General features: G+C 46.4%; 1 protein-coding gene across 2 annotated transcripts in view; it reads left to right on the forward strand.

Moving 5' to 3' along the window:
- The window catches only part of RCAN1 (regulator of calcineurin 1), an 80,816-nt gene that overhangs the window by 20,778 nt on the left and 46,325 nt on the right, over positions 1-13,713 (forward strand). The window lies entirely within an intron of this gene.

Consider the following 13,713-nt stretch of genomic DNA (forward strand, 5'->3'; position numbering starts at 1 on the left):
ACTCACTGCCTCACCCGCTTCAGGTCTTCTTGGCTCAAAGGTCACCTTCCCACGAGACCGTCCCCAGCCATCCTATTTCAGTTGTGCCCCATCCCCTGCCCTTTCTGTCCCCGGCCTACTGCATTCTTCTCTGTGCCCCCTGTCCCCACCAGGCACACTGTGTGTTTCACGTATTACCCACTGCCTGTCTCTTCCTGCCACAGTGTGGACAGCATGCGGGAGGGGGTCTGGTTCACCGCTGTGCCCCAGCTCCCAGAACTGTGTCTGGTGCACAGTAGGTGCATAAACACACACGCTAGGCAGCGTTCGGGAGTGAGGGCTGGATCAGGGCTCTGTGTGATTCTGTGCCCTTCATAAGGAAAATGGCTTCGGTGTGTCCTGGCAGGTCTCGTCTTCAGAACACTGCAGAGGCATCTCTGGGCACAGGTCTTATGGGTGTTTATTCCACAAACAAACCCTTGACCGTGACCTCCCACATCAAGACATGGAACATTGTTGTGTCCCAGAAATTTCTGGACCATCAAAATCAAGTCATTCTGATCACTCCAATATACAGCCACTATCCACTAGATAGACTTTATGTTTCAACAATGATACAGTTTTTTGTGTCCGTGAGATTCCAAGATTCTCAAGTAGGAAACGAATCTTCTAGTCCTCTTGTCGCCCTCCTTCTGAAGCCCTGCACTCAGGGACCGTCAAGGATGTGACAGGTCAGCCCTTAGCCCCTGGCCGCAGCAGGAGGAAACGCTGGCTGAGAGCACAGAGGTGCTGGGTAGGCGCTCGGTTAGGAGGAGGTTTATTAATGGGAAAAAAACGGATTTCGGGATATATGGAGAAAACGCTCACTTAAGGAGATGCAATGCAGAATGTGGTCTTCCTGTAGGTTTCCGGTTCTTATTCTTTTCTAGATCAGAGTTCTGAAGTTTATATTCTGTGAGGCGTGCTCATTATATAGTCATTGATTCACACATTTGTTCATTCGGCAAATATTTATTGAACTGTTCTGGCAATGTACCGAGACCCAGGGGAAAAACAAAGCGATGTCTGTGCCCTCTTGGAATGTACATTTTCGTGGGAGAGACAGATAATGTATTCTAAACATATTGGTTATAGATTGTGACTCCGGCTACGAATAAAGCAAATGGGGAGCTGAGATGAATGCCAACGGGGCACCTGCTGGGTCCCTGGAGAACGTGAAGAGCCAGGTAAGGGCCAGGCAGAGGGAACGGTTGGCGCAGAGGCCTCTGGCATAAAGAGCATGGTATGTTCACACAGGCAGCCAGTGTGAGCTACAAAGAGGAAATGGGTGCGTATTGAACAGTGTTTGCTAGTCTTCTGTCTTAATCAGTGTTCTCTAGAAAAACAGAACCAATAGGATGTGCATGTCTCTAGAGAAAAGTTTATCTGAAAGAATTGGCTCTTGCAAATCCAGAATTTTCAGGATGGGCTGGCAGGCTGGAGACCCAGGGAGCTGATGTTGTCATTCAGGTGCGAAGGACTTTTGCTACAGATTCCTTCTTGCTTGGGGGAGGCCAGCCTTTTTTTCTACTCAGGCCTTCGACTGATTGGATGAGGACAACTCACATTATGGAGGGCAATGTGCTTTACCCAGAGTTCACCGATTTAAATCTTAATCACATCCCAAAACACCCTCACAGAAACATCTAGAAGGATGTTTGACTATGTATCTGGGCACCATGGCCCAGTGAAGCTGACACATAAAATCAACCATCACACATGTAATAGCGATTAGTTCATTTTCATTGTTGCTTTTGTTCTGTGGTGTGAATATATTACAGCTTATTTGTCATTCTGCCATTCATGGCCATTGGGGTGTCTTCCAGTTTGGGAGTATTACCATCATGCTACTGTAACATTCTGCATGTCTTTTGACATGTGTATTATTTACATTTTCTTGGTTGTGGTGCAATATTCTTTTTCATAACTCTGGCTCTCTTTTACTATTATTTTCATTTCATAATTTCATATTTATGCTCATGAGAGTAGGGTGATAGTTTTTTTCTTTTCAATATTACTGTCATGTTTTAGGATCAAAGTTAAGCTAAAATCGTAAAACAAGTGGGAAGAGTTCCTCTTTTTGTTCTGTTGAAGAGTTTACATAAGAATGATATTATTTCTTACTTAAATGTTTGGAGGATTTCACTCATGAAAATATCTGGGCCTAGAGTTTTCTTTTGAGAATGTTTTTAATTAGGGAGTCAGTTTTTAAAATAGATATAGAGCCAATTGACTTTCTCTTCTGTTATTTTTGTAAGTTGTATTTTTCTAAGAATTTATCCATTTTATTTAAAATTTTAAATATATTGGCATATTATGTTTATAAGCTTTTTAATATCTGTAGGACCTGTAGTTATGTCTCCTTTTTCATTCCTGATAGTGACAATTTGTGCTCTGCTCTTTTTCTCCATCAGTTTTGTCAGAGGTTAATTACATTTATTAATCTTTTCAAAGACTCAACATTTGACTTAATTTTTTCTATTTTTTATTTGTTTTCTATTTCAATGTTTTCTGCATTTTTTCCTTTGTTTGAATTTAGATAATCTTTAGAAATTATTCAACTTTTTTGAAATTCTCTCACTAATTCTCCTAGAAAAGAATGAAATTTGTTTTAAACAAGAATTTTAAACAAGAAATTTGTTTTAAACAAGAATAATTTATAAATTATTTTAATGATAAAGTAACAGTTTGTGTAAAATATTAAAACATTGTCCTTTCAGCGTACTGAAGTGGTGTCTGTTAAATGCATATCAAAACATGACCCTCAGATAATTCTTGTTTTCATTTCCTGATGCCACACATTTACATGAAGCTGTTAAGGGCTCATGGTTAGTACGTATTTAATTTTGTTATTTGGATTCAGGATGCTCTGGTGAATCCTGGGGTCAAGGTCAGACTTAGAAAGGAAAGTGTATGGGGTGCAGGTTTACTTTCAAAGAGACTCTGTCACCAGGCAAGCAGGTGCATGCTTCTGCAGTGGTTTGTTGAAGCCTGACCTGTGACCTTCTTTTAGTTTGTAAGCACACGATCCAACAGTAAAAGGAAAGTGTTAACTTCTCAGTATTTACCTCCTATGGACTGATGTCCTCTGCATCCTTTGTCCCTAGTTCCATCATCTCATCCGGCAATATGATGAAAACCCTAATAGGCGTTAATGTCAACAGGATTATATTTCATAATGGAATGTCATTTTCCACTGTAGTCAGCGATGGAAAAGGAGTGGTTTGTAAGAGAAAACCTTTTGCAAGATGGATGTATTTGAGGAGTTATTCACAACAATGAACTATAATTATGAAGTTTTATTTTTGCAAGGTACAATGTTCTTTTTTAGTTTAATTTAATTTATCTATATATATTTTTTATTTCAGAATATTACAAGGGTACAAATGTTTTGGTTACATAAATTGCTTGTATATTGTTTGAGTCAAAGTTATATGCGTGTCCATCACCCAAATAGCGTGCATTATACTCGTTGGAAGGCTCATTTTTCATCATCATTTTACTTTTAAGTTGTTTGGTGAATTCATTCTGAATGAGACGTTTTGGATGTTTCTAGCACCACTGAGTTTCTGATTTCCCTCCGGATTCTTAGTATCTTCCAAGGGCCAGGGAGGAGTATTAATAGAGATCACTTGAAATAAGGTGTGAGATTTTTCTGCCTCTAGAATATGGGCAAAAGACTAAAGTCAACAAATTGTCGCATGATGATAGCAGCAGGCTGGGGCACTCCAGGTGACTCTTCCGAGCTGCCTCTGGCCAGCCCTGTGCTCAGGGACCCAGACGGGGTAGGAGCAACCGTGCCCTTCAGCAGAAGGGTCTGAGAAAAGTTGTTCCAAGGTAATTGGGACGAGACAGGAGCTCGTGGTTAGACTTTGTTATTATAATCAATAAGAACATTGCGGGTCTGTGTGTGTGTACGTATGCGCGCGGGCACATGCAAAGTAGGGGTATAGTTTGTTTTTGTGATGGTTAAACTTCAGGTCTCTACAGTGGCCGTTCTGGTCGTGGGATCTCTGTAAATTGTGGTGACCTTCATCAACCTGTAGAGATTGGGAGCAAACTAGAGGCATTTGTATCAGTCTGCTTGGGCTGCCCTGACAACATACCACAGACGGCGTGGCTTAAACAGCAGAAGTGTCACAGTTCTGGAGGCTGGAAGTCCCAGATCAAGGTGTCAGCAGCTTTGGTTTCCCCTGAGGCCTCTTTCCTTGGCGGGCAGGTGGCCACTTCTCTACTCTGTCCCCACGTGGTCCCTCCTCTGTGCGTGCACACGTCGGGTGTCCCTTTGCATGTCCAAATTTCCTCCTTTCACAGACACCAGCCAGACTGGATTAAAGCCCCACTCTAATGGCCTCATTTTAACTTATCATAATAATGACCTCCTTAATGTCCTATCTCCAAATACTGTATCGTCACACTCTGCAATGCTGGTGGTTAGAGCTTCCACACATGGTGGGGTGGGGGTGGGGGGACATGAACACTAGTCCACACATGGGTGGGGCTGGGGGGACATGAACACTAGTCCACAGCACGGTTGGAGTAACCTGAGCTCTCTAAGGTATATCAAGAGTATCTGCAGGAACTTATTAGCTAGCGCTGTTGCTCCTAAAACAGGCAGCAGGAGGTTCTCTCTTTGACATTGCTCAGAATGGTCACAGCCTCCTCCACTACCCGTCACCCGGCTCCTGGCCCCAACCGTGCAGCCAGCTCAGCAGCAGGGTCCTCTGGTCCCTTGAGAAGATGCCCTGAGCTCACACACTTTCCATCCCCGCATCTCGCCCCACCGAAGCCAGCTTCGTCTGCCCCTGGGTCCCTGCAGAGGCCTCCTGGTTCCCGCCTCCCTCTTGCCATCCTGGAACTCTGAGTCTCCATGCAGCAGCCAGTGGAGGTTTTAAACTGTAAACCAAATCCTGCCCCTCCCTCCCTCGGAATCCTCGGCAGCACCCCGCACATACAGGCAGGCTCTGGAATGCTTGCCTGGGACTGCGCAGTTGCCTGCCCGTCCTGACTCAGTTCTTCCGGTCTCTCTTCTGTCACCGCTGGAGCCACCCTGGTCTTGTGACTGCTGCTGCAGGGTACCACATCCGGCCCCTCCCTCAAGGCTGGAATTCCTGGAATGTTCGTCCCCAGACTCTCCCTCTTGGCTCCTGGGTCTCCGCCCAGATGCCACCTCCTCCGGGAGGTCTTCCCGAGCCCTCGCTAAGCCAGCGGGCATCCCTCCACCCTTCCAGCCGGTCCTTGCAGCTGTCTTCAGAGAGCACCGGTCACTTCCTGGCACTCAGGTACATAATCGCCCATTGCCCATCTTTGCTAGAATGTCACTGCCATGAAAGCTTTCGTCTTGTTTGCCGCTAAGGACCCTACACCTGGAACAGCGCTTGCTTCATGAATATGAATTAAATTGATCAATGAAATTTGGTGGCGCAAGTGAGCCTGTGGTGTCTAAGACTGCGGTGGGCAGACTGCCTTTGCTGACAAGCACAGACCCCTCTTCTGGTGCAGAGGGGTCCCCGAAAGAAACCCGCACCATTTCCTACCTTGTACCTGGGGTACACTTGGCCTGGGATAATGAGTGGAGAAACCACCCGCAAGGCTAAATGACCTGTCTGCCTTGTGGGGGATCAGCCCTGTTGTCATTTTGATAACAAGTTTAGAGCTGGGAGGTCACTGATGAGGCTGGTCCCCACTTCTGCAACCTAAACGGAAAGGTACTTGCTTTGCAGGAGTGCGCAGAGCCCGTGGGGCACACCTTCCGAGCCTGCCTCCCAGGCCACGTTTAGGCCACTTTCTGAGCTCCCTTTTTTTTTTCCCCAAGATTTTTTTCATTAACACTGTGTTGAAACTTTCATGCAAGGAATGGTTATTAGAGACGCTCAAACACTTTGGTTACTTAAACTTCCCAGCCTAGACGGCATTTCAGTGCTTCTTTCCCACAGAGACTAAGCAAGGCATCTCTGGGGCAACTCTGGGTCTCTCTCTAGAAGGGCCTAGAACTCTCAACTCACTGCTCAGCACTCGTATTTTTTTCTGGGTTCTTTTCCTAGTGCTTGTCTAAAGGACATTGTTGAAGTTTTGGCCTCAACCTCTCCTCTTCCTCCTCCTCACCAGTCCCTGTGCACAAGGATCCTCTGCGTGGCTCGCCTGTCCGCACTTTCCCCGGGTGGACAGCCTGCATGTGCGAGTGTACGTACGTGCACGAGGGACAGCCAGGTGGTGGGAAGCTTGCAAGGCCAGGTGGGAGGTGCGCAGGGCCCAGGTTTGGGTCCGCACTCTGTGCAACCTCCAGCCGGTCATTTGATCTTTCCGGGCCACGATTCCCTCTTCTACAGAGTGGGGTGAAGACCTCTCGGGGGTCGTGGTGAGCTATGCCCCGAGGTAAGGAGCCTCAGGAAAAGCATCCAGGAGCGACAAGGGCGCTCCATAGGTGTTTACACAGGCAGTAACCACACCATCTCGCCTCCTCGGAGCCCATCCCAGGCCTGAGATGCCAGCACTGTCCCTCCAGCTGCTCCGGGTGGCAGCATCTCATTCCCGAAGCCCGGGGGACGGGATTGGATCGCAGCCGGGGGGACGTGACTGGATCGCAGCCGGCCAAGTGAGCCGCAGTGATATTTCAGCATGAGCCCGATCCGATTACCCTCTGCTCATTCAACCCAAGGCGACCATGGATTCATACTTTCCATCCCGCCCCTGCCAGCCGGTTTCCATATCAGCCGGGGCCTCGGGAAAGCGGAGGGACAGGGACACACTGTCATTCTTTCCATTTAGCACGGACTCTGCTCGCTGTCAGGCCCGAATGCCAGCAGGTTGAGCTAAAGGAAGTGGCAGCCGCTGGCCAGGCTGCGCGGCCCTCGGGGACAGATGCCACGGCCCTGGGTGTTAAAAAGCCGGGGTCGCCTCACCTGGGAAAGCAAAACTCACAGGGCCTCCTTCTTTCTTCCCGGGAATCCTCAGGCAGGTTCTCTTTTATTCTGCAACATGGAAGTGTTTGTAGCACAGACACTTTGGGTCTGAAAGTCATACAGTGTGACACTCTCCCCTCCGTCCCGACACCTGGTGTTAGTGGGAGAAAGCCAGATTGATGGCAGATTCCATGTGAGTTCTCCTCGGCAGCCCCAGGAAACAGGTTGGTGGTGGCTATTTCTGTCTTACAGAGTGGAAAGGCAATGAGTCAAAGTTATAAGAAAAAAAAGTTAAAAGAAAGAAAAAAAAAAAAAGTCCTTCTGCTCAGGGTCATAACTGCAAACCAGTGGCCCAGCCCATGGCCCTGGACCCGCCAACCTGCCACCTCCCTTTGCTGAGGACAGGGACCTGATTGACACTCTGTTTCAGCTTTAGGAGATTTGGACAGGTGTCTATTTCAGTGCCCCTGACTAATTCATTTCATTCCGCTTTCTACAAAGCAAAAGAGTTATTCATCATCAACCATAAGTAATGCCTGAGTAATATAACTGCACTGCTAGGTTTTGAGACATGGCTGTTGAGTGGGTCATTAACATTTGTCACATATATGCTTTGAATCATTGTTAGGGCTGGAAGAGGGTTTAGTGATTATTTAATCCAGTGGTTCCCCTATCTGGCTGTTCATCAGAATCACCTGTAGAGCTTATTATGAATTCACACGCCCTGGTCCTACCTCGGCCCTAGGGTGAAAGATCTGGGCTCTGTATCTTTAACCTTGGACTCTGACCTTGACCCTCTTTTCACCTCTTATTCTGTATGTACTTCTAATAGTCGGTTTGCTGGCACGTTCACACCTCTCTGCGGGGCTCCCGGCCTGGCTGTCCAAATTCCCAGCAGACGTTCCACCAGGGCGTTCCACAGGCATGGCAAGCTGTGTCCAGAATCCGTCTCCGGATTCTTCCTGAACTTTCTGTTCCTGTTTCGTCCTCTCTCACCCACTCGGTTGTTCATGCCAGAAACAGAAGGTATTATTGACGCCTTCTCCCTCACCCCCCATGTATTCATCAGAAGTTTTGCAGATTTCACGTGGGAACATGTTTTCAGTGCATTTCCACTTCCCCGTCCCACAATGATGGCTTTCTTGCCGGAGTGTGCAACAGCTCCTGCCTGGTGCTGTGCGTCTCTCTGGCACCTCCAGTGGCCCTCTAGTCTGCTCCTCGAGTGATCTTTCTAAAAGCCATGTCATCGGCTCACTACCCTGCTTTTAAAAACTCTTCAGCACTTGTCCGTTCTCTGTAAGAAAAAGTTCAAAATCCTTGCTTTGCAAATAGGGCCTTTTGTTTGGTTCCCAGCTCCTGCTGCTTCCTAAGGTGACTTGTCGATCCGGTGGTGCTGAGACACTTGGGGTTCCCAGAGCACAGGGCACATCGTGATGAAAACTGCTATTGGCGCCTCCTGAGATACCCCAGCCCCCCTCTCCTGCCAGGTGACCCCTGCTGGCCTTCAGATGGCCTTTTCTCAGTAGAGGTTGACTCTCTTGCCAACTAACCTCTGATTTTCTGGAATGAAGAAACTATTAATAGCTAGCTTAGCATCACCAGCTCCTAGCATGGTTGTTGCCGTGTCGTATGTTATCAGTAAGAGTTTGGTGAATGGATGAATGAGTTAGCAAGTTGTTTAAAAACCAATCATGTAATTGAACCGAAGGAGAAAAGTATAATCCACTAGGTATCTTTGGGTCTTTTCTCTCCTGCTCATTTGTATTATGGAATTCATTTGACTGCAATAGATTTCTTATTGTAATTAGAGCAATAATTAGATTCTCTCTAAACTCCACCCTGTTTAAGCTTCAAAACATTTGTGTATATTTGCCAAGACGCGCAGACTTCTCCAGTATGGGTGCACTCTCCCCAACCTGTAATTGGTTCCTTCTAAAGACTACTTGCTGGGTGATTTTGTTTTGTTTTTAGTATTTATCATTCTTCTTCATGTGCCCATAGAGTTTATGAGCACACGAGACAATCGTAGACTGATGTAAAAGGAGAACGCCATTGATCCTGGAACCCTGGAGTTGGACTTGTGTCTGAGTGGGATGGTGTCCCAGGGGCTCTTTTTTTCCCTTGTCACAGGCTCCTCTGGAAGCTGTCCAGAGCCCTGCCCATGGAGGGTCCCCAAGTCTTGTTGCTGGAAAGAACACCTCAGGCAGAGGACATGGCCCCCAGAGTGGGTGGTGCAGGTGTGACCCTGCAGAGCTCCAGGACTTGGTCATTGCAGTTATCTGACAGAGACAGTGCAAGACCCTGTCCTTGCATTGGGGAACAGCAGGAAGAACTTGGAGGACAATCATAGAATCATAGAATCTTATCACTGGGTGGTGCCTTAGGGATCCTGTAAGGCAAACTACATTAATGAGCTCTCGAACTTGAGCCAGAACTTGCCTCGCACTCTCCTGCATTGTGCATTTCTTCCCCAGCCATCACATGTGGGGTGCAGCAGTTTTAGAGGATTCCACGGATCACCGGCTCACTCACTCTGAGAAACCCACACAGAGCGATGGAGAGAACCCAGGCCCTGCCGCTAGACAGGCCTGGGTGGGGCCGACTGCAAGTCTCTGAGTTTGTTTCCTTATCGGTGACACGGCGCCTACCGCAGAGTTGTCCCAGGGAGTGAATGAAATGATGTGCTTGACACCTTGTGCGGTCGCCTGGTGGTCTCAGCGCACTGCTGTCCCACCTCGGCTTCTGCGGTTCAGTTGGAGGATTTTTTTGTCCGAGTCCTTCCTGTTGTGTTTGGGAAAACCTAATCGCAGACCTTTTCTGTTAAATGCCTTCACATATTCTTCTCTCTCATTCCCAGGGACAGATGCCTCAAGCTCTAGGTCTGGGCTCCTTTCACATGGGCTCAGCTTGAGGACAAGACCCCGTGGCCACGTTCGTCCGTGTGCTGCAAGCTCAATGGATGGGAGGGAGCGAGGAGGGAGGAGGCAGGAGATGCTGTCACTAGCACGTGGGTGCAGCCACTCCGGACAGGGAGGAGGTGTCCTGTGTTTGTTTTCCGTGGAGGCGCGTGCTGAGGTGGGGCTGGGCTGACAGAGAAGGGCCAGATGGCCCTACAGGGAGGCTCGTTCTGACCACACACTCTGAGAAACCTCAGGACCGGATTTGGCAAGGAGTGACGCAAGCAGGCTGTTCGAAAACTGATTTGATGTAAATGGACCAAGTTTAGCAGATGCCCTCGGACTTTGCAACTGCGAGTTTCCACCCTCCCTTTCCTCTTATTTCTTCTTGATTCTCGTCTGCCTGTTAAGCTCCACCTCTGCCCGCCACTCTTTGACATCTGTGTTTGATGCCGTGACCATTGTCCATGCGTTATTCATACGTTGACTCTAAAAGCTGAAAGTCGGTAGGTTGGGTTTGTGCCGCTGCAGCCATAGCGCTGGGCCGGGCAGCTGGGTGGGACCCAGGCCTTCTGCGTAGGTCCTGCTCTGTCCCAGTGGGTGCCAGAAGAGAATGTCTTCGTGTCGGAAGCAAACGGACTCTCCATTTCTACACTCAGAACAACTGCTACAACCACGTCATGTTATGCCTTACTCCAGATTTCTTGAGCAGCATTTTTATTTTTCTTTGAGTTCCTACTATCTTTTTTTTTTTTTTCCATGTGCCACGTGCTTTATCAGAGCCTCAAGTTTTTGCATCTTCTCAATTACAACAAACATTGTATTACTCACGTTTTCCATTCCAGACCGGCTCTTCTCCAGGTCTGAGGCTCAACTGCCTCGTGGGGACTTTTCTTCACTTTACCTGGAGCAAGTCTCACACGTCCTGCATCCCAGGTTTTTCTCTTGCATGGTTTGTGCCTTGTTTTTTTTTTTTTGCTAGACTGCATTCACGTTAACTCCCTCCCAGAAAAGAGAAAACAAAAAGTAAACTGTCTGATTTCTTGAAAATATCTTAAAATATATGTAGCATTTCACCCTCACACTTGATTTTTAGTTTATCTGCATGTAGAATTCTCAAGTGAACATTGTCTTGTCTGAGCTTTTAGGGGACCTCAGTGGCTTCTGGCATGTAGTTTGGCCGATGCAAAGGCCGATGTCAGTCTGACACCTGCTCCCGTGTAAGGGGCTGGTTTGTTTTCCTGTTAAAACACCTCTCTTCCTCTTTGCTATTCAGAAATGCTTTGCGGCTACGTCTTCACGTGGTTCTTAATTCATAGTAGGCTTCATCAGGTGAGCCCTTTCCCACATAATGCTCTCTCCTGGAGACCTGAGGATTGTTTTTAGCGTTCCTAAGAGCTTCCCTTTCATTTATTTCTGTTCCTTCTGGAACTCCTAGTATTGTTGGGCCTCCTAAGTTGGTACTCTGCATGTTTTATCTTGTATTTTCCACCTTTATATGTTTTCATGACACCGATAATTTTGACAGTTTTCTACTATTAATAATTAGGAAAGCAATGTATATGGTAACAACAATAACCAAAAATCACAGGTAGGACTGGCTCCAAGGTGAAGCAAGGCCTTGCCGGAGGGGGCAGGAGGAAGCAGAACTGAGGGAATCAAAGGAGGCATTACCGTTGGGAGGAGGAGAATTTGCTTCTCACTGACACAATAGGGACGAGCCAAGGATGAGCCCAGTTCCAGAAACACGTCGTAGGATGGCGGAGAGCAGTGAGCTTAGGTTACTCATCCTCGATAGTCTTATGAAGCTGGAGTTGAGGTCGCCTACTTAGACCCAAAACTTGGGGTTATAAAAAGGAATGAACAAATGGTGACTGGAAGTGTGACCCAGAGCCTTGAAGACCCATCTGAAGTTAGATCAGACGTATTTGTAACACGCAGTCATGAGAACCTATAAGCAGGAGCAGGGTTGAAATTTGGCCAGGCGAGCATAGTAACGGGATATTTATGGGGAAACTCAGCCGGCCAAACATTTCCATCAGTGATGGCTAGTATCAGAGATCAGCTAGATAGTCTTGACTTTATCCAGGTTTCTGGCTTAGTCTCTCTGTCCCCTCCACTGCTGCACTACCCGCCATCACCATTTCCATGCCAAAGCTAGTCCCAAGAAGAACTGAGGGGGAAAAAAGAAGTTGGAAACTTTTGGTCCCCAAATTTGAGAGTCTCTGCACAAAATCTGTCCTTTTGCATCAAGTCAGCTTTCAGACAATGTCCTTGGACCGCGGGTATAAAACCAGAGCCTACCCAAGAGAATGATTTTTGTCTCGCACACAGAAATGCCAAGTGGCGTTTGCTTGGATCTAGGTTCAGAGTCCAAATAAGCCACATTCACCCACTCTTGTCAACTTTAGGATGTTGAAGCTGGAAGAAACCTTGGCGACCATGAAGCCCAGTGGTTTTAAAAGGGTTTCATTTTTTTTATAGTCGTTGTTGTCCTAAATGAAATATCTTTTTTAAATGAATTCTTTCACTGATCCCCAACCATAAAGTAGAGCAAAGCGGGGCTGCCCCATTGTGAGGCAAGGGTCTGTCCTGGAGCCCACGATTAGCTCCCCATCACCCCTGTGCCAGCTCCACCAGCCCCTGGAGTTGTCCCTTATGCTGAAGTTGATGAAACTAAGACAGAAAGAAGGTACACGGGGTCAGAACCACACCCACCCTCCCAAATTCTGTGTGCTGTGATCCTCTCTGCCACCCGAGAGGGACGCAGCGGGGCCCAAACCCGGAAGGCCAGTGAGTAAATCCAGACCTCGGACATCCTGGCTCCCCACTGGGGCAGAAGCAGCCATTGCAGGGGATTTTTTTCACCTTTAGCTCTTGTGAAATCTCTGGGTCAGAAAGGGACTTAACTGCTGTGTTCTGGCCCCACTGATATTCCGTGTGCCCTTAAAAGAACATGGAAGTGAATTCCACAGATTTTCCATCCTACCATTCTGGGAAGAGCTGGATGCTTGGTTTCCCTAGCGAAAAAAAGAAGGCCCTTCTTGCAATAAAATGATTATTCTGTGCCTTTTCTTGGTCACCAATTATGTTGGTGATGATTAAATTAGGCCTTTGATAGGCATGCGAGTAAAAGCTGTTTATTGTAATTTACCAAATTAAGTAAATTGTCTTAATGGTTTTAAAGTCATTAGAAATTTTTGTCTGTATTCTCTGTGTAGTTCTAATTTAAAACAAATTGATTGGCACTGTTAGGAAATTTGGTTTCTTTAATTAAAAGTACTTTCATGTTTGAACATAGCACTTATTTTTAAGAGATAGATATAATTTTAATTTTCATAGAACATACTTAATCGATTTTTCTAAGTGGTGCTTTATTTTTTTTTATTTTTTTTCAGGGTAATTTTGCAACTATCAGAACACCAAATAATGTTTTGACATATTTAAACATGTTCCATTCATTTATAAAGCAACTTCCCTCTAAGAAGAGGTCTTTTTCACTCTTTATCATCGGTATTAATTTTTCTGAGTCTTTGTTCAAGTTTGTAACTTGCTTGAGGCTGTGATTGGGGAAAGGATTTTTCTTTTAATATATTTTATACAAAGTCATGTAAGTGTCTATAAAAAGAAACCTAGCACTGTGCTAAAAGCAATTTGCAGCTCTTCTTTTAAATTGTATTTGGAGCAAGTTCACTAAGTACATGAGAAAATTAGATGTGGGTTATGGTCACATTCTATTTTGGGTTTATAATAGTGTTACTAGGTTGATCCTGCTCTTCATGTATCATATTTTGGTTTCAAGTGTTGGGGGGAAAAAAGCCTACCATCATTAAAAGACAGAGATGTTTTAGCAGAAAAAGATGTTACATTGCGACAGGCAGAGAGTTTTGAGGCCT

This window comes from Microcebus murinus, chromosome 1 (genome assembly GCF_040939455.1).
Source record: "Microcebus murinus isolate Inina chromosome 1, M.murinus_Inina_mat1.0, whole genome shotgun sequence".
In the NCBI taxonomy this organism is placed as follows: domain Eukaryota; kingdom Metazoa; phylum Chordata; class Mammalia; order Primates; family Cheirogaleidae; genus Microcebus; species Microcebus murinus.